At 44.6% G+C, this 22,674-nt stretch overlaps 1 long non-coding RNA gene across 3 annotated transcripts in view; it reads left to right on the top strand.

Moving 5' to 3' along the window:
- LOC149362778 (uncharacterized) overlaps positions 1 to 22,674 on the top strand; it is a 42,741-nt gene that overhangs the window by 12,775 nt on the left and 7,292 nt on the right. For all 3 annotated transcript variants that reach the window (XR_016289044.1, XR_016289043.1, XR_016289045.1), the window contains one exon: positions 20,372 to 20,494. This is a non-coding gene — a long non-coding RNA (uncharacterized LOC149362778). The remainder of the gene's footprint in view (positions 1 to 20,371; positions 20,495 to 22,674) is intronic.

Consider the following 22,674-nt stretch of genomic DNA (forward strand, 5'->3'; position numbering starts at 1 on the left):
AAAATTGATAAATGCGAGAAGCATTTTACCGAAAAAAGGCAGATAACACTTTTTTGCGATTTATTGCCGTATAGTTGCACCTGGCGACAGCCTGTGGAAGCTGTGACTAGGCGACATCACACCCGCGCGCCCACTGTTCCCGCAGGAGCACGACTGCCATCGCTACTCTCGGGTTTTCCAGTTTTGCGTCTGTGTGTCGTCTGGTCACGGCGTACGCAGACATGGCGAGATATTAATTGATGCTGTCTACATACCATACCCGTATGCACGCTTACGCACACTAAATGCAGCTATTTTTGGCGGATTTACGCCATTTATAACACTCTCACTTTTAAAACACAGGCGTGACGATGTTTAGGCTAGTGGTGCCATCTGGTGGTTAGGAGGGGAGCCATTTTTGTCAACAAACCGACACCCCTCGTAAGCCTAAAGGGGGAGAATCGTCACTCTAAGTAAAGAATAAATGAAATTTATTACTCGTACGTTTCTTTATGGGCGACAGGAGACGAAGCGAAAGACCGGTGGCCCATTTATGGCCACTGAACGCGCTCAAGCAGGCAGTAACAACAACGAATCCAGTCCGAAGGGAGGCGTCACGCATCGAAGGGCGCCGCCGTGTTTGTCGCCGTGGGAATGTAACTTCGTACTCGCGGCCGATGGGAATCGGCAGAATTTTTTCCGGTGGCAGAAATCAGTCCATGACCGACCGGGCTTTCCGCTGAATATTACGGCGGGATCTCTGCCGCCGTGGCGGATTGCGCTCTCTCTCGCCCCCGAATGTCCAAGTGTGAACGCGCCTTTATCGCTTGGTCTACCCAAACTGCAGTGCGACATCGCGCTTCGAGTTTCGCGACAGGTTGCCTGTCGGACGAGGGTGTCATGACGTCACGCTCTTTACCTTGCGCCGGCCGGAGGGCTTGGCGCGCGCTCATAAAACATCGAAAATGAAACCACACGCTGTAACGTATGCCCAGTGACGGCTATATTTCAGTGTAATCACATTCCGAGAATCTATTTTCAGCTTTTTTGTTCAATTTCAAGATTTTGCTTCAGTATCCCTTTAAAGTGGAGCAATCGGCCAGCGTGTCGATTTTTGAGCCTTCGATAATCACCGTTGTGAGTTGATATTTATTATTTACTATGTAATGTATTTTTTTTAAAACACTGCGAGACATGGGCAGTCACAACAATTGATACCTAGGGTCTAGGAATCAGCATTAGTAACATTCCTGCAATGTTCCCTCAGCCTGTCGTTTAAGCAACGCCTAGTTTTGCTAATATAAAGTTCCAACAAGTCAGAGTAGTTGAACACACCAGGCTGTCTTTGCACGTTAGAAGTTTTTCCAGTGCATTCTTAAAGATTCGGAGGCACCTTTTGTGAGTTTCTCACACACACACACAAGCCCGAAGCCGAAACACAACTTCTACTGAGACTTTCAGGAGCGGGAAGCACAACTTCTACATAGACTTTCAGCCAAATTTTTTCAAATAACGTGAAAATACATAAAGTCCGGTATAAAGTACACTCGCCTATTTCTTCTGAAAGCAGGGCTACGGGATGCTTTCAAATTTTTTACCAGCTCCTCAGCCAGCCAGAAGTGATCATGAGGTGAGTACCCTGAAACAAGCCTACAGGTCTGATAGTAGAAACTGCGCTCAGTCTATGGACACAAGATTTCGTGAGGGCACGTCGAAGACAACAAAGAACATTTCTTAGTTTGGTTCATTTTTAATGCGATGAGCTGTAAGTTAATAACGGCATATTACCTCTATGCTAAAAACATCAACAGATCTCTGGGTGTAAAGATAGGACTTAAGACAGTTAGTGTAATATTATCATTTAAAAGCTGTTCGTTGGTGAACTCCAGAGCTGCTTGGACGGCACAGAAAATGGCACCGAAAGATTTTACCTCTGTACTGAAAATTCACCATTACAGGCAGTTAAACGAGATAATCATCAGCGAACAAATAAGATTTGTTGCAGTTGATTCTTGTAGATGTGATTTTAGTGCTGTATGATAATTTGCTGAACGCATTAGTTCACAACTGGAGCGAATTAAGCACTGTACATGTGCCCTTTTTCTGTTCTGGCTCAACGGCTGACATTGCAACAAATCCTGAACTCATTTTACATAATCCGGTTTTCAAAAAGTACAGCAGCACCCGTCTTGCGAAAGCTAAGAGCTAAGTTAAGAAGCTGTTTAAAAGACTAGAAGTTACATAAGCTGCCCTGTTCGGTGGTAGAATTAAGAAAACTCACTTGGCCAATGGTTTTGTACCACCGATACTCATAAAAATGCAGCTACTTTCCGTGTTGTCTCTTGTAATGTTGCTCCGCAAAGATCTTCAAAACAGTTCTTGGAGAAAAAAAAAAAACTCCGCTTCCTGCAGACGACCTTTTTCAGGTTAACAAAAAAGCTCTCATGGTGCAATTTATTTCATTATCAACGGTCAGGCCAACCTACTGAGTGCATTTTTAAGTCGCCTGAAGGATCTATATTATTCCGTACCGCATGACGTAGTATTGATGCCCCTTAGTGAAGCCGGAGTGGTTCCATTGAAAACGCGTCTGGCATGTCTGTCGGTAAGTTTTTAGTTACTGGCCTGCCAAAGCAGAACACTTCCTGCTTTGCGCAGTCACTAAGATGATCAACTAGGTGGCAGTATTTTGCTTCTTGGCTATCTCTGTCTAGAACATAAATATTGATTGATATAGATATACCATTGCAGTTGACCACCTGGATATGTGTCAGGATTAGGACTGCACGTACGCTACTCCTACCGCCCCCCCCCCCCCCCCCCCCCAATATCGGCGAATAATTACTATTGATGGGTCAGTTTAAACTATGGGATATTTCGGTCACTCATTTCGGCTTTTATGTTTTTATTCAGGTATATAAGTATTATAAAAAACGACGCGTTTCCAGCTTTGAACGGTGAAAGTAATTAGCAGTATTTGCAACTAACATTTGCACCATATTTGTTGCCTTTTCGAAAATAAGCACTGCGGCCCACAATTACTTCACTGCATGACTTGTGCAGAAGGTCCACTTCAACCCTTGTAACCTCTAATTTTTCGCTAATATAATCGTACAATGTGTTAATTTTTTTCATAACACCGAGTAGATAACGTTTTATTTTCAATGCGGAGTGTGCGCTTACGATTTCCTTTAATAACCCTTTGAAGGCGTCAAAGAGCTTAATTTCCAGGAAATAAACTGTGAAAAGGAGCATGACAACAGACAAATCAGGGACAATACCCACAAGTAAACTGCATTTATTTATTTATTTATTTATTAAAGTACCTCACAGATTTCACACTTAGAACATTGTGTGTGGTGAGAGCTTACAATATTTGGCAGACAAAAGATGGTTCAAAGTGGAAAAGTACAAAACTAGACAATATTCAACACACTAGACTACAAGCATTCATTAAAGCGTACATTAAAGAAAAACGTATTATACAGACACACTAAAAACAGTAAACAACTAGCGGCATTGCATGAATTCAACTTGTGCACAGCGAACAGATATTACATACTACATCATGGATGCATAAAGGTGGCCCATTTTTTTAATATTAATGGGTCACGTATGGTAGCATCCTCCTCCGGAGGACTATTCCCAACACTTGATGGCACGTGAGAAAGCATCCGATTAAAACGCGAGGGTTCCGCCGAATGCACTTTGCAAACGTAGATTGTTATCTAGCGGACGTAAAGTTCGAGGTGTAAGAGAAAATATATAGCTGCGCCCCGCACAATTAGAAGCATAAATACTAAATAGATAAAAAACTGATTTGAAATTTCCCCACCCTGCTGACTACATCTCTGAAAGCAGAAGGAAAATGCAATAGAGCACAATAATATTTAGATGGCGAAGCAAGCAAATAGCCTTTTGTTATTGCGCTTCAACTGTAATGATGGACTCATTAAGAAGAAGAATGTAATGTGGCACTTCTACTTTAGTTTGTTTCGCTGACTTTATCGAACACATCTACTGGCTTTATATGCAATATTTCAATCCACGGTTGAGTTTCAACCTGAACTCTGCACTGCAAAAACGGCCGAAGAGCGCAAAGTGGCCGAAGTGTCATTTGGAGGGGCTCTGCAAGAGAGACGAGGACATGAGAGGGAGACAGGATGAGCACTAAAGTCCCTCCCATGTCCTTGTTTCTGTCGCGCCGAGCCCACCTTTAAACCACCAACTAGCACCAACTAGCCCAAACTTGCACTTCGCGGAAGATAACAGATACATTGAAATGTTTCCAATAAGTAACGCAGAATGGCCTGCCTTCTGTAGACCAAGTGCGCATTATTATTGCAAGACCGGACTATTGTAGTGTCGCTCTATTTAGTCAAGACAGTTTCCTTGATCATGTGAGATTAAAAACAATATTGATTAGTCTGCCTCAGAAATGCCTCGTGCACATTTATAGGCGTGCTAACCTGTAATAATCAAACGATATCAAAGTTCGCAAATGCTGCAGTGCAGCTACGAGGGCATAATAAACAACAAGAGCGCCAGCCAATAGGGAAAGTAACCGCTCCTGGCTCAGTGTAATTCCCTTTGGGGGAAGATGGAGCATGTCTGTTTAACCTTGTCTGTTATTTTTAAGGGCCCATACCTGAGCGATTTTCACTGCCACAAGATTTTAAATAAGGAGCGCGATCTCCATAACACAGTCACTATAGAGGACGTGAAGAGGCATGCTCAAGGCCACCAAAAAGCGATGTTCAAAAAATGTCTATTGCATGTGTTCATCTCGAAATTATTTAGAATATGCTGTATTAAAACTCTCCTGCAGTGGTTCTTAATAGCCTGTTTTTGTTGTCCTATCTATAATAGTTTGGAAGCCATGACTGACGAAGGCTCCAGTGTTCCTTAATGCCGTGTCGCACTCTGGTTTTTGTGAGGTAAAACAACTGATACGTATTACTGTTTCCACAAAGAAGCCATGTGCTGACCATATTATAAAAAAGTTTTCGTTATTCCGAGCTCTCATTGGAAGTCGTGAACCGCCACCCATGCAGCACGTGCAGCGCACCCACAGAACAGCTGCTATGAAAGCAACGGAATCCGTCGCCGCAGCTGTCAGCTGCGTGTATAGGCTGAAAGTGGTTGCGAGGCAAAACAACGGCTAGTTTGGCAGCTGCCCCAGCTTTTATCTGTGTGACCCATGGTGCCGGCGAAATAACACTTGTCACACGACGTCACGCTTCCCCATAACAGTCGAGCGCAATGGAATGAAATTCGCGGGAGAAGAACGCCTGCAGAACTGTTGCAGAAATATGCAGAACTGTTCGTGGTATGCAGAACCGAAACTCTCCGAGGTGTCAAGACACCAGAGAGATGGCCCCTTGCCACAGAGAATTGGCGGAGCACTGGGCGCTTGTAGGAAAGAAAGAGCTTCCGCAGAAGGCAGCGGCAGCAGCAATGAGAGCTCCCTGTCAGCAACAACGGAACCGTAGTGCGAACACGCAGAGAATGCTTGGACGTTGCACTAGGGCTGAAATCAATGCAAGCGGCCGACCTCTCCACCTTTTCCTCATTAAAAAAAATTCCTTTCTATCTCTTCACTGCTGTGGCTTCCGTAGAATACGTAGTTTCTATGCGTAAAAAGGAGGATTTACAGGAATCAAAAATTGGAAAAAAGGGCTACGGTCAAAGAAGCCAAAGAGGCAGGCATGTAAGGCACTATAAAACACTGAAGTGGAAAACTGCTTCAACTCAGTAGCCCTGGTAGGATTCCTAAATGTTCTTAAATAAAGGGTCACTGTTTCTATAATCGGGAAATGCCTCCATGGAGGCCTGTAAAGTATCTGTAAATCAGTAAATAAATAAATAAAATGTAGAAACGCTTGCTGAAGACATATCTGTTGGCCACTAGCTTGAGATCATACTTGTGTAACACTTATGCCATGTCAAGAGCTCCAGAAGTGGCGCGAGCCGGAATTATTGAAATCACTTTGGCTTTCCCCACCAAGCGGCGTTGCCTTGCATTGGTAAGGCAAAGCTAAACGCCTACACCTTATGAAAAACACTTTTCCACTGTTGAACTGGCTGATATATCAGGTATATACTTCTTTCTCTGAATCCTTTAAGCAGCGGGTTTAGATAGCTTTTGGCTCTGCCAGAAGGCTGTTCGCGTCAAGTCATCAAGCACGCCACCCACCGCGGTGGCTGAGTGGTTAGGCGCTCGGCTGCTGACCCGAAAGACGCGGGTTCGATACCGGCCGCGGCTGCTGAATTTCGATGAAGGCGAAAATCTAGAGGCGCATGTATTGTGCGATGTCAGTGCATGCTAAAGAGCCCCAGGTGATTCAAATTTCCGGAGCCCTTCACTACAGCGTCCCTCATAGCCTGCGTTGTTTTGGGACGTTAAACCCCGATAAATCAATTTTCAAGCACGACACAATCCAATGCCATTATTCGGTAGTTTTTGATCGTAAATTATCTGATGCCTAGTTCTTCTAAAGTAGGTGAATACTTGATAACAGTCCTGAATTCGGCTAGCTGGTGGAAAAGTAACTGACTCAAACAATGAACACATAGGGGACACAAAAAGAGGCGACACACGTGCTCTATCTGTCGTGTTAATGCGGGACTGAAATTAACAGCTATATTTTCACCCGCATTTCTCTATAAATTTTAGTGCGATAGCATCAGATTTCCCGCTCATGAGAATTGTGTGTCAGTGCATGTCTGCTTCGAGGAAGCAGTCACCACGAACCGGGTTGTGGGCAACCTCGCACCATGACAGGCGGCAATCGAACATTTGCAGTAAATAATATGCTGCTATCACCTGCCCACGGGGGCACACCACATCACTTTATTGGTCGAGATATAGACAGCCTCCTCCCGGATAACTATATGAGCTAAAATGAAGGTTAGGGAAGCTCGGGCGAATAACCCGGGCCTCAGTGACCGTAACGGTATCTGCTTGAAACTGCCGTTTGCTGGGGCCGCTGCAGCACAAGGCCAGTAGTGGTATAGAGACTGCCTACGATCAATGAATATGTAAGTGTAGGAGTGCTTTCGCGGGAAAGATATCGAATGATTTCACATTGTGCTCCTCAGGCTAGGTTAAACGTCGTCAGGTTTTTAGTTTCACCCGTGTCTGTCCAGGCTGTAGTCATGGCCGTGCATAATTGCACTAGGCTCCGCTTAAGCCAGATTTTATAGCTCTCCTTGCCTGTTTTCTATAAATGTCAGTCCACGATATTGCCGATTTGAGGTGGCCGAACCATGCAGAGTTTTGAAGTTGTAGCTACAAAAATTACGGTGGGCCCTTAAGACTGCTTAGATGCTGTGAATGCCAAAGCATGCGCGTGGGTGTTCGGCTGCCCTATTGAAAAAACTCTGCGTGAGTTTGCACGAGAACAGTGATTTTTGTACGATCACGTTCATTTTGCACACGAATGCGCAGAAATTGTGTGTTACCTGTACGCATTCTGTGCGTCCTGTGTGTACATGATCGCGTACTGTGAGCTGAAAGACGTACACGCACACTCTTTGTGTGTAAAAAATCGTGGACTCTCGTGGACAACTCTCTGTGCGTGGACATCTGCGTGCTGAGAGGGGGCTTGCCGAAGCTGTGCGTGCTTATGTGCACACTGAGCAAGCTCAGTGAGGCTGCGTGTGGCCATGTGTGCGTTTGCTTGCTTAGTAGCAACTTGTCGAGACTGTAAAGGCCCATTTAGGGTGAAAGCAAACAAAGTTCGAGCATTCAGTTAATGATTACTTCTCAATAATGAGCAATAAGCTCACGTTTTGCTGTTTTATAATTTTCGTCTTGGCGTAAGTACCCATTAATCATTTTCAACTTCAGCAAACAAATAACCAAAAAATTATCTTTTAGTGCAAAATGGTTCCCTTCGAAACTGCAGGGACCTGTACATGACAACATGCACACTGAGCAAGAACTTGTCAACATTGCAAGTTCATTATAAAATAATGTAAAAAACAAGCTTCTAACGACTCTTACAGCATCCTTCAGTTCTTCCTTTAACCAATTCTGAAAGTTACAGATATCTTATAGATGCATGATGAAAGCCATCCAGAGCATTTATGTTGTCGCCCGTCATGCAGACAGCCATATTTCGAAATCAGAAGCAACACAACCATTTGTTGCTTGCACTCGAAAGGAGTCAATCAATGGAATAACTCTGAAAGGGCAACAGTGTCTGTTAGGTGCAACAAACAAGCTTGGGGATATAATCAGGTTCAATCAAACATGACGTGCAGAAAGCGAATTGTGAGCTGTAACAGGAATGTTACGAGGCAATTTCTAAAACCATTTCCAAAGCAATTTCCAAAGTCATTAGCATAAATTTACATACACGTAAAAAAGCCATGTAAGCCTACATGAAAAGACAGTTTTGAATTCACAGTTGGTGTCAAAAGTTCAGAAATTAGTGCCCTCTCTGAATTTCAGTGACAAATCACAGATCGATTAATTAATTCCCAGTATGGCTCCAGAACAAATCCAATGAATCTCAAATGTGCGAAGTATATATACCACACATGTTGCCTGATTAGCACCAGCATTGCATGATGCATGACGAAGTATCACACTCTTCATTCTTCTTCAATCTGTTTTGAAATTTGCACTACCACAAAGACCATCTGGATGGACTATGATTCCATCATATTGCTGAGAGTCACATTTGGAGACCAAGAGCAACACAACAGTGTGCTGCACATGAGTGGATATAATGCACTGGGACAACTGTGCACAGTAAGGAACGCTTGTAAGGCGTCAGGTATTTGCTTGGGGAATGTAATCAAGTTCAGTCATGTTTCATGTGTAGAAAGGAAGATAAAAGTTGTAGCAGAACTATGAAATCCAACATCCAATACTGAACTTCCCCACGTGATCTACACACACATAAAAAGCACGAAAGGATAAGCTCAGCGGTACTGTTAAGTTTGATGCCCTTTGAGGTTTGACTTGCGCGTCTGTACGCAACCATCAAATACCATCTTGAAGTTACCAGAATGCCCAAAACAACTTTGTTGAACTGTTCTACTCTAAACTGAAATACTTTTCCTTAAAACATTTTTTTTGCAACATGCTGTGTAGCTAACTATAAAATAAAGAAAAGAAGCTGATAAAATTTTCTCATCTCAAACGTACTGATAAGTACACAAATCTGAGTGCTTTCAAGAGAGGTGACGCACCCGGTATTCAGTGTCCAGAAGCATACATAATGCTGCAGAATCCTATAGCAAGAAAATTTCTTTTAGTTGACAAATGGCTATGTCTGGTCACAAAGTCAATACCAAGTAAGGCGCATATCCTAACCTGCAGTTACATGAAGCTGCACGTGCTTCATAGGCTGTAACTCCGCCAATAACTGCTACATATTTCCCACCTCTAGCACGAGTGCGGAATCAATATACAGCATGGAAACAGCAGTTTTGTTGCTTTAGCTTCTTTACTATGCTGTTTAGGCAAGAGACGAGTTGAAATATTTGCATGGGCAGTTCTAGATTGAAGTAACGTAAAAAACATCCGCACTCCTTTCTGCTGAAGCGACTGGTGGACCACTTTTGCATGTCGCATCTCGTATGACTTGCTAAGGGTCCAGACTGACACACGCACTTCGTCAAACCTTCACAGAAAACACTCTTCGCTTTTGCTATAAGCTCCGGCCACAGGCAGTAAGTGTCCCGTCACCGTTCACATCGCAAAAGAAGGCAGCGCTCGCAGGCGGTCAGTTTGAGCTGACAGCGACAGGCGTTGCAGGCACACCGCCGACTAAGTTTCCAAGGAAGCCACACTGTAGAAGGGCGCCGTCTTGTAATCGAAACACACCACAGAAACAATGGCCACTGTCGCTGCTTATGAGCCAGGCATTTTTGCAACGAAGTTAGCAGAGCAATAGGCCGAAAGGTTCGACTCATCAAACGACGGCACCGCACTGCTGACCTCATTATCGTTGTCGACCAGACAACCATAACACATATGCCCCGACGGATCGCTTAATTGGGAGCTGCTACTACTCTTGGATGAGAGCGCGCCCACCGGCAGCACACACCGGTAATCCTTCTTCTTTTGCGATTCCAGCACAGTAACAGCGGCGCACAAGACCGCCCAGCAGCAGCACGAGAAAACAAGCGAAGCTCACGGCGGTGATCTCAGAAACCATGCAGCATGTCGGATAGGCTTTGGATTTGACGCGCTAGACCATGCCCACTCACGCACGCACGCACGCACGCATGTACCGACACGCATATTCATGCGTCCACGCGTCACAAATTTCTCAAGTTTTTAATGCTAATATGTGCACAAGAACTTAATTATTTTTGTAACGAAAGTTTCATTTGGTTTTAATCCTTTGCTATCGCACTGCCCAAAAGCATAGAGCCCGAAAGAGACGACCTGGAGGAATGCCTGGAGGCGATGCCTTTCTAAACGGGCCGAAGGAAGCCGGAACTGGCCGAAGCGCTAGCCAACGAACGCAGCGTCTGGGAAGGGACAGCATGGCGGACAGCGTTGCTACGTTTGTCGTGGTCGGTCGTGGTCCTCCTTTGTAGTGCCGAGGGCGTGAACCATCGCTGGAATGAGCATTTGTCACTCTTCCGATATGTGATGTGCCGACAGCAGTGAAATTCGCTAAACCTGTGTTTATAGCGTGCGTCAGCGGGCTCGACGGATAGCGCGTCGTCCTTTGCGCGCCTTCACTGGAAACGCTATGCTGACGGCGGGGCTCATTTGCTCCATGGCGGAGCAGCTGGTGGGAGACCACTACCCGGGTGACATCTCGCATCTTGGGGGTAAGTTAATTTTCTTCGAACCTGTTCATTATTTCAAAGCCTTTGCGCACAACTGGCCACGTCAACACAGCTAGTACAGAGACGCGAAGACGCAGTGCCTATCGCGGCAGCACGCAGCGCTGAAAGGTTGTTTGCTGGCGGCACACGGGCATGAATGCGCGTGTAGTGTCAGTGGTCACACGGTCATGGTCAGTATGCCATGCAAATATGCACAGCTGATCCGATCGCGGGGTGCACGATATCGGCGCCGTACTGCCGCCGTACTGCCATTCATCTCTCGCCGAGAATGGAATATGTGCCCACCAATAGATCTTCGGCCCGGGCTTTGCATTCTCGCCGCATGTTACGCTGTAATTGAAGTAACAGCGCTCGAGCAGTATAACTACGTAGACTGCGATTCAGCTGTATGCCTTAGGATTGAGCTTCCTCCTCTTTCACTTGTATTTCACTTGTACTTTTATAAATTGTGTATTTAAGGTACGAAGCTCCGTATGATCCAGCTGCGTTCGTACTTATAGCCGAGCCAGTGTAGTCGAGCCTTGAATAGCAGAACGGTGAGATAAAAACAAATTGCTCTGAAGTTTTTCGCCTCTATTTTGGCATTCGCTTTTTCATACTTTGGCTCGGAGCTGAAATGGTACAAACAACTGCAAAATGCACACAGGTGCCCTAGCTCCATTTGGCCTAAATCCCGAAGTTGCAGTGAAATTTAAGGGTAATTGAGCCTTTAATATGTACGAAGAATAAACTTAATTGTTTCATGATTATAACCAATGGCGCAAATAAATCTGACTTTGACTTAAATATGCTGAGGTACCTCTCCAATACCTTATTTGATGTTAAAGGAAAAAGTGTGGTTTTTCTGCAATTGGCACTATTAATTCATCATACCTGTGAGAATGTGAAATCAGTGCTAATCATGCCAGATTTCAAATTGAGGGACGCATGCAGAATTTGAAGCAAACCAGCCTTCTACTGAAAATATCGTTCTGCTGTGGTCTGTTCTTTTGAATGGTGGCATGTATTGTAGAAACGATGCTGGATATCGATATGCAAGTGATGTCTCGTCTGAGGCTAGCTTGTGAATGACTGCCATGGTTATGAATTTCTTGTTGCCTGGCCCACTTCGAAATGTGGTTAAACAGTCGTGTTCCATTCTGCGACCGGCTCCTTTTTGTGCCTTGCTTTTTGCCTTACATGCTTGATTCTAGTCCATTTTTTGCACTGTGCTGCTGTTAAATGTGTCTTTTTACCTTGCAGCAAGCTCCACATAGCTTTACCAGCAATGCCTCTTCCAAGCTCTCCAGTATAGCTGTGCCAGCCTTTCACTTGGTGCTAGGATGCCCAGCAAGCAAGCAGGCTTTTGAGGTAAGCACTGAAGACATCTTCCGACACAAGTAGCTTTTATTTTCCTAGTCCACTGCTACTTGTGTGACCCCTCGTTATGTTGATTTTTGCAAGTTAGGTTGCCTATTAAGGGCTCTCTTTTGTTTTTCACCTGCTGCTGTGGCCTACTGCATTGGTGTTCGGCTACTGAGCCCAAAGACGCGGGATTGAATTGTGGTGGCTTCGTTTCGACAAGGCGAAATGCATATTTGCTCGTGTGTTATGCAATGTCAGTGCATGTTAAAGAATCTTTGGTGGTCGCAATTTATGCACAGCCCTCCTCTATGAATGGAGCTATTGTTCAACTTTGAGGCATTAAAAGGACACTGATGGCAAGCTGAAGTTGACCTGTGATGCTGAAGTTCCGCATCCTAACCACAAAGACGACACTTTTTCTGAAAGTGGAGCTTTATAAGCCAGAGAAAGCAAAATATACAATTGTCATCAGCACTGGCTGATATCGGAAATAAATTGCGATGCGCTGACTCCGTTTTTTTGGCACAGATTCCAGAGGCTAGGCTGAACTGCCATTCACCTCAGAACGGTTATCATGGAGTCCTTTGTGTAGACTTCATGAGTTCAAATCGAGTGTCGGGAAAATTTTTAAATGTAATTTTTGCGCCAATCATTGTGTTGATGGCCTTTGCGCTGCTGTTAAAACCCGGGATAGCAGTATGGTATCCCATAAAACTAGGTTCAGGACTTGCAGGAAGTGGTTTATCACATTCCGCTAGCTTGTGCAAGAAACTACTTCAGGGATATGTGCAGGTGTCTTTAATGTGTTCCTGAGTGAGCACTAACTCGTTAGGGGGAAGGCAGCTTCTAATCTGGCACTACAGTGCCAATGTCGTGAGTGTAAATCATAAGATGACCCATCAGTGTGTACGCCTGATTTCTGTGACACTTCAGTGGTGTATAGAAGTGGTAAACAAATCTGTAAGGTATTTGATGCATATCTCCAAGGCAATGGCTGTATGAGTAGCGAAGCCATTAGTCAATCTTCAACGGAAAGAATTTTCTCTTTTAGATGACGTGCTTGTATATCAGTGACAGTTATTTGTTGTCCTGCCTTTCGCTGGTGTGGGTCATGTGTGGCGCATCTTCATGCGAGCCTTCTTTTCCTTCACAAAAAATTCAATTGATAGTCCAACCTGTTTTCTTCTCTTTTCCTGTGTTGCATCTTTTGGCTGGTTTTAAATCTGTAACTGAGCTCAGACCGTGATAATTACAGCCGGAAAACAGGGCTACTGAATGTGAGCTTGGCATACATGCGTACTGTATGTGTGAAAGTGCAGTTTACAATATTCAGAAATGCTTGATAGCCTTACAAGAATCTAAAATTTTGTTGGTATTCCTATTTGTTCTCTGTTCAAGTGTCGAGAGTTTTTCCGCTTCATCGTGTGATTAGAGCCACTTTGGTACTTAAGCTGAAATCTTTTCTTTAGCCTGCATGTTTCTCACTTTTGGGACAGAAATGTGGAGGCTAATTAAAAGAGTTCAGCTTAAAAGAGTATAGACACCTAATCTTGGTGGCATGTTTTCTTCTCTATAATGCTGCGGAAGACACTACTATGCATGAATCACCATCTGGTATTCGCGTGAGACCGCTGAATAATTTATAATCAACTTTTTCTGCCATCCTGTTTCGGTGAACAATTTGACTATGGCTATGACATCAAAGAGAGGTTATAGGTCACGTGAGGCGTGGTAAAACTGCACTTATAATCGCTGCTTCATCATTTTAATTCGCTACAGCGCTGACACCAGCATTCCTTAAGAGCCAGAAGTACCAATTGTATTGCAGTTTTTCATGCCTCACGTGACCAATAACCTCGCTTTGACGTCACAGCCATCATTCAGCTGTCGAAACCGAAACAAATACAGCAGGAGAAAGAAATTTGATTATAAATTATTTAGCGGTCATAGGAGGATGCCATGTGGTAATTCATGTATAATACTTTATGCCTTATTACAAAGAAAAAAACACGTGCCAAACAATAAGGACAGCAAAGTGTGCTATGGAAAGAAAAATGATAAGTCTAACATTACGAGACCAAAAGGGGGCGGAGTGGGTGAGGGAACAAACGCGGGTTAATGACATGCTACTTGAAATTAAGAGGAAGAAATGGGCCTGGGCGGGGCTTGTAATGGGAAGACAACATAACCGCTGGTCCTTAAGGGTAATGGAGTGGATTCCAAAAGAATGCAAGCATAGCAGGGGGCGGCAGAAACTTAGATGGGCGGATGAGGTTAAGAAGTGTACGGGGATATGGTGGCCACACCTAGCAAAGGACAGGGTTAATGTGGAGACATGGGTGAGTCCTTTGCCCTGCAGTGGGCCTAGTCAGGCTGATGATGATGGTATGTGTCGCACCTGCTGCTTCGTGCTATCAGCTGGCCCATGCTTGGCCGACCAGACTAGCCAAATTTGTGATGTGGGTTTTCTATTGCACCTGCATTTGTGTACACAGAGGACTTGAATGGTAGCAGGCGATCCTGTGCATGTGTTCACGCCACAGCACACATGACCCACACTGAAAGCTTCTCTGCCTTTAGTAAGACAGCTGCATCAGTCTGGGGCATAACGTATCCCAGTGCTAGAGTATGAGTAAATTGCTCTCGAATCTTAATCTGGTATCAGGTAGCATAGCGCAAAAGAAGGCTAGCGCGGCTGCCTAATATTCTCTTGGGCAGCTGTGTTGGATTTTCAGTGCCTGTTAGTGTAATCCGTGAAAGTTCACTAAACCATTCGTTTCGATGTAAATTAGGAAGTCCTTAGAGCCCTGTACTTTTTAATGATAACAAGGTAATGCAGTAATTCAATTGTACCTGTTCTCTTTCAACACAGTAAAGTGCTGCTGGGTCGAGTTCACAGTTTTACTTTGTAGGTGTGCTCAGGCTGTCATCATCATCATCAGCAGCAGCAGCAGCAGCCTGACTACACGCACTGCAGGGCAAAACCTCTCCCATGTCTCTCCAATTAACCCTGTCCTCTGCCAATTGTGGCCACCGTATCCCCGCAAACTTCTTAATCTCATCCGCCCACCTAATTTTCTGCCGCCCCCTGCTACATTTACCTTCTCATGGAATCCACTCTGTTACCCTCAAGGACCAGCGGTTGTCTTGCCTTCGCCTTACATTCCCTGCCCGAGCCCATTTCTTCCTTTTGATTTCAAATAGGATTTCATTAACCCGCGTTTTTTCCCTCACCCACTCCGCCCGCTTCCGATCTCTTAACGTTACACCTATCATTTTTCTTTCCATAGCTCGCTGCGTTGTCCTTGAAATAAGCTGAACCCTCATTGTTAGCCTCTTTATTTCTGCCCCATAGGTGAGTACCAGTAAGATACAGCTGTGTTAGACTTTTCTCTTGGGGGATATTGGCAACTGGCTTTCACGATCTGAGAGAACCTGCCATATGCGCTCCACCCCGTTCTTATTCTTCTAGTTATTTCCCTCTCATGATCCGGATCAGCGGTCACTACCTGCACTAAGTATACATATCCTCTTACTACTTCTAGCACCTCGCTACCAATTGTGAACTGCTGTTCCCTTGCTAGGCTGTTGAGCATTACTTTGGTTTTCTGCGTGTTCATTTCTAGCCCCACAATTCTGCTCTGCCTGTCTAACTCATTCATCATGCTTTGCAGTTCATATCCTGAGTGGCTTAGCCAGGCAATGCCATCAGGGAATCTCAAATTACTTAGGTATTCTCCAGTAACTCTTCTCCCCAACTGTTCCCATTTCAGGCCCCGGAATACCTCCTGTAAACAGGCAGTGAATAGCATTGGTGAAATCGTGTCTCCCTGCCTGACACCTTGCCTTATTGGAATTTTATTGCTGACCTTATGGAGAACTATGGTAGCTGTGCAGTCGTTATAAATATCTTCCAATATTTTCACATAACACTCTTCTACACCCTGATTCCACAATGCCTGCATGACAGCTGTGGTTCCACCGAGTCAATTGCTGTCTGGTAGTCAATGAAGGCTATATATTGGGGTTGGTTGTATTCTGCCCATTTCTCTATCACCTGATTGATTGCATGAATGTGGTCTCTTGTTGAGTATCCTTTATGAAAGCCTGCCTGATCATTTGATTGATTGAATTCGAAGGTTGTCCTGAGTCTATTAGTGATTACCTTAGTAAATACCTTGTAGACAATGGATAGTAAGCTGATCGGTCTGTAAATCTTCAAGTCCTTGACATCTTCTTTCTTATGAATTAAAATAATGTTCGCATTCTTTCAAGCTCCTGATACGCTCGTGGTCACGAGGCAAGCGTATGCAGGGTGGCTAGTTTCTCTAGCATAATCTCTCCTCCATCCTTCAACAAATCTGCTGTTACCTGATCCTCACCAGCTGCTTTACCCCTTTGCATTGCTCCTGAGGCTTTCTTTACTTCCTCCCTCGTTACTGGCTGGTGTCCCATTGCTGTGCTCTACTGCCTCTCTCTGTAACCTTCTGATTAAATTCACTACTGTAGAGATTTGTGTAGAACTCTTCGGCTACTTTAACTATCTTATCCATATTGCTTATGACATTGCCCTCTTTGTCTTTCAGCGCATACATCTGGTTTTTACCAGTGATTAGTTTTCTCTTCACTGATTTTAGGCTACCTCCATGCTTTAGAGCATGCTAGGTTTTCTCCATGTTAAACTTTCTTATGTTGGCTACCTTGCACGTATAATTAACTTCGATAGCTCTCCTAGTCCTATTCTATCTCTGAAGTTAGACGTCCTGATGCTTTGGCGTTTCTTCATCAGATCTTTCGTCTCCTGAGATAGCTTGCAGGTATCCTCTCGAATGATCTGACCACATACTTCTGCAGCATGCTGCAATGAATTTAAATATGTATTTAAAGATAACAGTTAAGGTGGGAGATTGAGCTTTGAGATTTGCACTTCAACTCGGGAGTTATGCCGCTGCTACACAGAATACTTGATCGCCGTAGAGATATTTCATCATCTCGCACCAAACTGCTGTGGAGCCACTGTCACAGTTGATAATTTTGCTGGGAAGCTGTTGTAGCACTCACGCAGTTTTGAAAAGGTGGTATTCATTGTTTTTGTGCTATTGGCAACAGTGATAATACGCTTGCTGCAGTGTTTTGTGGCCAGCCTTCTTTTTTTTCAGTGAAACAAGTTGTACATTTCATGTTGAGTATTCTTTCAGCGATTAAATTGCTTTGATTTTATTCCTTAGTGTAAGTTGCGAGTGCTCCATGTCTGAGTGCAAATTTTTACCACTGAAAAGCCTTCAAAATCTTGATAGATGTCCACACTGTTCTAGGGACTCTGTGGCTATTGGAAATGCCCATTTAGCTGCATTCAAGTGCCACTGAGTTGATGGCCATTTGAAAGCCTTCAAAATGCCTGTGTGACATGGTTATTAGATTTTGTGCAGGTTTGATGCTGAGCAGCCTGCGTGCTTGAGTCGGGTTTTCCAATGTCTGTATTTCAAACCTGATACTTTTCGAAATCATCATTAGTTCATTAATGGAAGAACTACTTGTGCCCTTTTCTGGAATTTCGAGAAAACAAATTAACTGAATTTTTTTGCATATACTGCTACCTTTTTGCAGGTGCTGCATAGTGAGAACCTGGATCAAGACGCCAACCTGCTGGACTTGGAGAAGCTGAAGAAATTGTTTAGCCACTGTGTGGCACCCGTCATGAGGGATGTGGCATTAATAAAGCCAGTTAAGGTGACCTTATCTATGTCCTTTTGCAAGCATGCTACACACATGAGAGTCATCCCACGAAGCACCATTGCTGCAAAGCTTGTTATCTCACAACATGCATGCTGAATGAGGCAGTGACAGACAGGTGAGGAGGCCTTTAGGTAGGGCATTGGCGTAACGTGTTGAGCAGTGATGTAGGAGCCTTGCAGCCATGCAAGGTATTATCGGTATCATGATGGTAACTCCATTTGACACTGTCTAGTGCTCTGTGAGCCAGACAAGGCTCTTGAACATTCTGGGACTCACCCTTGGCTCTCGGACATTCTGGAAGCCCCACCCGGCTTGCGCATATCACGCGAGGATGTCTCCTGCTGTACGAGCCTTACGCGGCTTGCGCACTTTATGTGACAGATGTGTCGCATTTGCGAGCTTGCTCGGCTTGCGCAAATTGTGTGAAATATGTCTCGCGTTCTGCGACCTCGCTCAATCGTCACAATGTGCGTGGCAATAAACACGCAAAGATAGGCACGCAGAATCCACGTTCAGTATTTTCAATAGGGTGCGGCTATGACGTACTCCTCTAATGTAGATGCTAATCTGTTCGCGCCACCCGAATGGAAGCTTATGCACATGACGATACCAAAATCCAGTGTGAGAGACTGTCTGTTTAGTGCGTGATGTGGTGTGGAAACCGTTATTTGCCCAGGCCGAGTTCGACCCGGAGTGGCACTCAATCTTACTGTTGTGCTCTTCATTGCCATTTTACTTCTTTGTTGCTTAGATGTGTTGTATTAAGATGTATAATCTATGTGCTCTGCACTGATTGTTTTCTCATGCATGGTTGCTTAGCGGTGTTGATTTGCCATGGTTTTCTTGCTGTTTTTACATAGCTCATGTATGTACATAAAACATCGCATCATTCTAACAAACAGCATGTCGAAAACAAGAAGCAGGGATTGCGTACTGCTGCAATGAAGTAGCCGGCCAAGCTGTGCCGTTTACGCCGGCCTTGCTGGGAAACGCGCTAGGGAGAAATTTTTGAAACAAATTTTATTCTTCTTTTCTAATGAGATCACGCGTATATTCAAAACTTCCTGCGTGGACAAAGAAAATGCAGGATTTTCTGCCCCATAAGCAAAATAATGCTTTCGCATTAATCCCGGCGTTGCGCGAGGAGATATTCACAGCATAACAAAGGTGATCCTTGACAGACTAGGCAGTGACAATCCGGAGCAGTTTCTAGCGTGAGCGTATCGACGGCGCTCAGTGAGCCGCCGTCCAAACACGAATCTCTGTGAAGGCGCTAGGTGGCGCGTTGTGCAGGCGAGGTGGTCACACATGTTCTATGTCGGGGCCAGAAGCGCGTGCGCGATGCCGGCGCAAAAATGTCACCACCCTACGCTTTAGGTGCAACGAGAATTGTGAGGCGATTTTGAAAATTCCGCTGGCTGTGTTGCTATCACCTTACACAATGCCGGCGACCTCGACGGAACCTTCTGCAAATACTGCTGGCGATTGTCATTTAGCAAGGTCGCCTTCGTAAGCTACAGGCGAGATATTTAAGCATGTAAGACGACCGTCAGCATGATCGCCTATGAGACGGAAACATTTGTCAGCACGGAAGCATTCCTGCAGTAGGTAACTTAAGCGTAGCCCAGTCTACACCTCAAGTTTTAGTAATATGCTGTGCGCAAAGAGTATGCTTCAAAATTATACGAGCTTCAACAGGCTCTCCTGAAAACTCGTACAGCACTTATTGTGCCTCAACACCCTATCAAAGACTGGAAGGAATGGAGAGGGTAGCGCATGTCTGCGCCGCCGTTCCGTCCATTCTTTTGTACTGTACGTTGTTCACGCACAATGAATATGAACCAAGTCGGAAAATTTCCAGCTTTGCACGTACTGCATTGCCATTTTCGATTATCAACTCATGCTACCACTCCTATTGCTATTAGTCAACCTTCCTGTAAGGTTTTATGCATTTTATTTCTTTCCTGCGCTTAACTGCGGCAACGTGCGTTCATATTCGTTATCCCACGTGGATTATTCAGCGCGAAATAAGTGAGAAGTGGCGAACTCATGTCTGTATTTTTAATAACTGTTTTATATCAAGTTCTTGTGTGCGCAAATAGGCGCAGGTCGCGGTAATTTCTCTTTCCCTTAACGATAGCTTTTTCCTAACCCTGTGACTAGCCGCATAATTGTTTTTTCTCTTGTAACAGCCTCTGCTAGACTGCTGAAACTGCCTTTCGTTGAAACGCAGAATGACATTGAACGCATTGTTGGTGCTAAAAATGGCAATTTGGTTGTATTTAAGCGTTCAAATGCAGATGGGACCCAAGGAATTAAGCCACGATTATAGAATCCGCATGCAGAATTTAACCGGGCTTAGTGTTCATACGCTCAACTGATCGTGATAAAGAATATATTTAGAGGTTTGCGCATCTGAGCTGAGTTTTTCCGGTTTCCTCAGCAATTGCTGTCTGACACCCGAAACATGAGGGCATTGTTACTATTATAGGTGAGAACAAGCTCGTTGAAGTCGATCCACCATTCGCTGTGCTTCAACGGGAATCAACGTCAAACGTGCTACTGCCGGCAGTACAGGCCACTACCATAGTGATTAAGCAACTACCACCCACAGGTAGTAAAGGATTCATTATCGCTTGAGCAACTACGCTACTACTCATTCTTGTTACCTGCATATTCCGCAAGTGTACGTTATCTGGCCATTATATTAAACGGTTTACCCATATCGATGCGTACATGAACATTGTATTCGAAGAAAAATCTAGTGCTTTCGCGTATAGTTAGGACACACGTTCTCCTGTTCTCTTGTGACTCGCAATTAGACAAGTAACTGAAAATTGAATTTTGCAGCCAAAGGGTACAAAACTACACAAAAAAATGACACAATATAGATTCGTTCTTCAATATATAGCGGTTCCGCCTCGAGGACTATCTTTTTCAAGCGCTACACTATATCCCAGACAGGCTGATGGTAAGCGTGTTCAAAGTCTGTAAGATTACTGCCCAAAATTCGATCCAGTCACCAATATGGCATCCCTAATAGCTGAAGTCGCTTTGGGACGTTAAACCCCCATAAACCAAACCAATATTTATTTTACAGAAGTGAGCTCAATACCATGGACATACGACAATAGCGCATTAAACTACGCAGGAGGCAAGACACAGGAGAAAAGCAGAAGGGACGATGAACTGAGACTTGCAGCTGGCTTTCGGAAGGAACGCGTCTTTTCTCCTTAAGAATGGCCACGCGTCCCTAACGCTGAAGACAGCACAAACGCCAACTACATTCACCTTGTAAAATTAAAAGAGTTTGGTTCTTTTTTCTATACTTGAACCAAAGTCTCACTAACACATTTATCAAGGTCATGTCTTTGTATTCGCAAGGCTTCAGAAGTTTCACGCGCCTTTTTGTCCTTATAGTCGCCGATTACCTTTGCATGCTGCAAATGCGGTGTGGATTTGTTTTTCTATCAAATAATTAACAGTGCTTCAGTATATGCTGCGCAAAAAGTTAACCTAAAGAGTTCTTCACTCGAAGACACTTATTAATGGAGCGCCCATTTGTGTTCCATAACTGAGCCACAGCTGAGAGAGATCTTGTATTCCACTTCCGTTCTGAGAGGAACATATAAAGTTTGTGTGTGATGCCACAGCCTGCATTTACTTGCGTAACTTGCTTGGTTAATAAGCACCAACCGGACAGCTTGGATACCGCGCTAAAGAATACATAGGTGCAAAACCTTTTTTGTCACCTTCATGATTATTTTGATCTTCAGGGCACCCAGAGCCGATCAGAAACACGGCAGAAAGTATGTTTGTGTACTGAAAGTAGGGTGAGAGACCCATTTTCCAAGCACTTCGGTCAAATTTGCGGGTCGTCAGGCCAAAGGAAAGCTTGTATCTTTGTGTGACCGGTGGGTACCCGGCGGCGCTCGGACTGCACCCCGCATCTCTCACATACGAGGCGGACGCTCATTCGTCTAGAAAACCGCTGCGGTAAAGACATCTTCTTCAGTTCATGCCTGATCGTCTAACATAGGGTAGAACTTCAAATTTCTGTCACACGCGTGCAGCTTTGTTGGTGCAAAGTGTCTTCGTGAGAGACAGCAACAGCCGAAAAAATAAAACGGGGAAACCCAGCAGAACGAAGGAGATCCAAACCGCCGCGGCTGCTCAGGGGTTGTGACAGCAGCTCACCCGAAGGACGCGGGTTTGATCCCGGCCGCGGCGGCCAAATTTCGATGGAGACGAAATACTAGAGGCTCGTTTACTGTGCAATATCAGTGCGCGCTAAAGAACCGAAGGTAGTCCAAATTTCTGGAGCCCTTCACTGCGGCGTCCCACATGGGCTGGGTGGCTTCAGGACGTTAAACCTCTATACACCATTAGCCGAATGCGATCCACTTAAGCGGTAAAACTGACCCTCAAGATGTGAGAGCTGGATTTAACAAGTGAAGAACTGTGGCAAGGAAGAACCCGTTTACCTTTTAATGAGCCTCGAGTAACAGGAATAGTGCACAAAAAGAGCCTTTTTAGACCTTGGCTTGCACTCTTAATACAGGTGGTCCCTTTCTTTAAAGATGTCTTAGAGTAAACGGAAAGTATGCATTTTAGGAAGTTATGCACTGCAATTCAAGCTCGCAGGAGCTTAATCTGCCTACCACTTCTAGGCCATAGGACAACAGTTCTTCAGTGAGCCCCCATAACCCTGAACAAATATGTTTAGCTAAAAAGATCTCTGTCAGGATTGGGACCACACTATAACCTACAGAAATGCCCCATCACCGCACATAC

This window comes from Amblyomma mixtum, chromosome 2, assembly GCF_055824585.1.
Source record: "Amblyomma mixtum isolate Tamu chromosome 2, ASM5582458v1, whole genome shotgun sequence".
In the NCBI taxonomy this organism is placed as follows: domain Eukaryota; kingdom Metazoa; phylum Arthropoda; class Arachnida; order Ixodida; family Ixodidae; genus Amblyomma; species Amblyomma mixtum.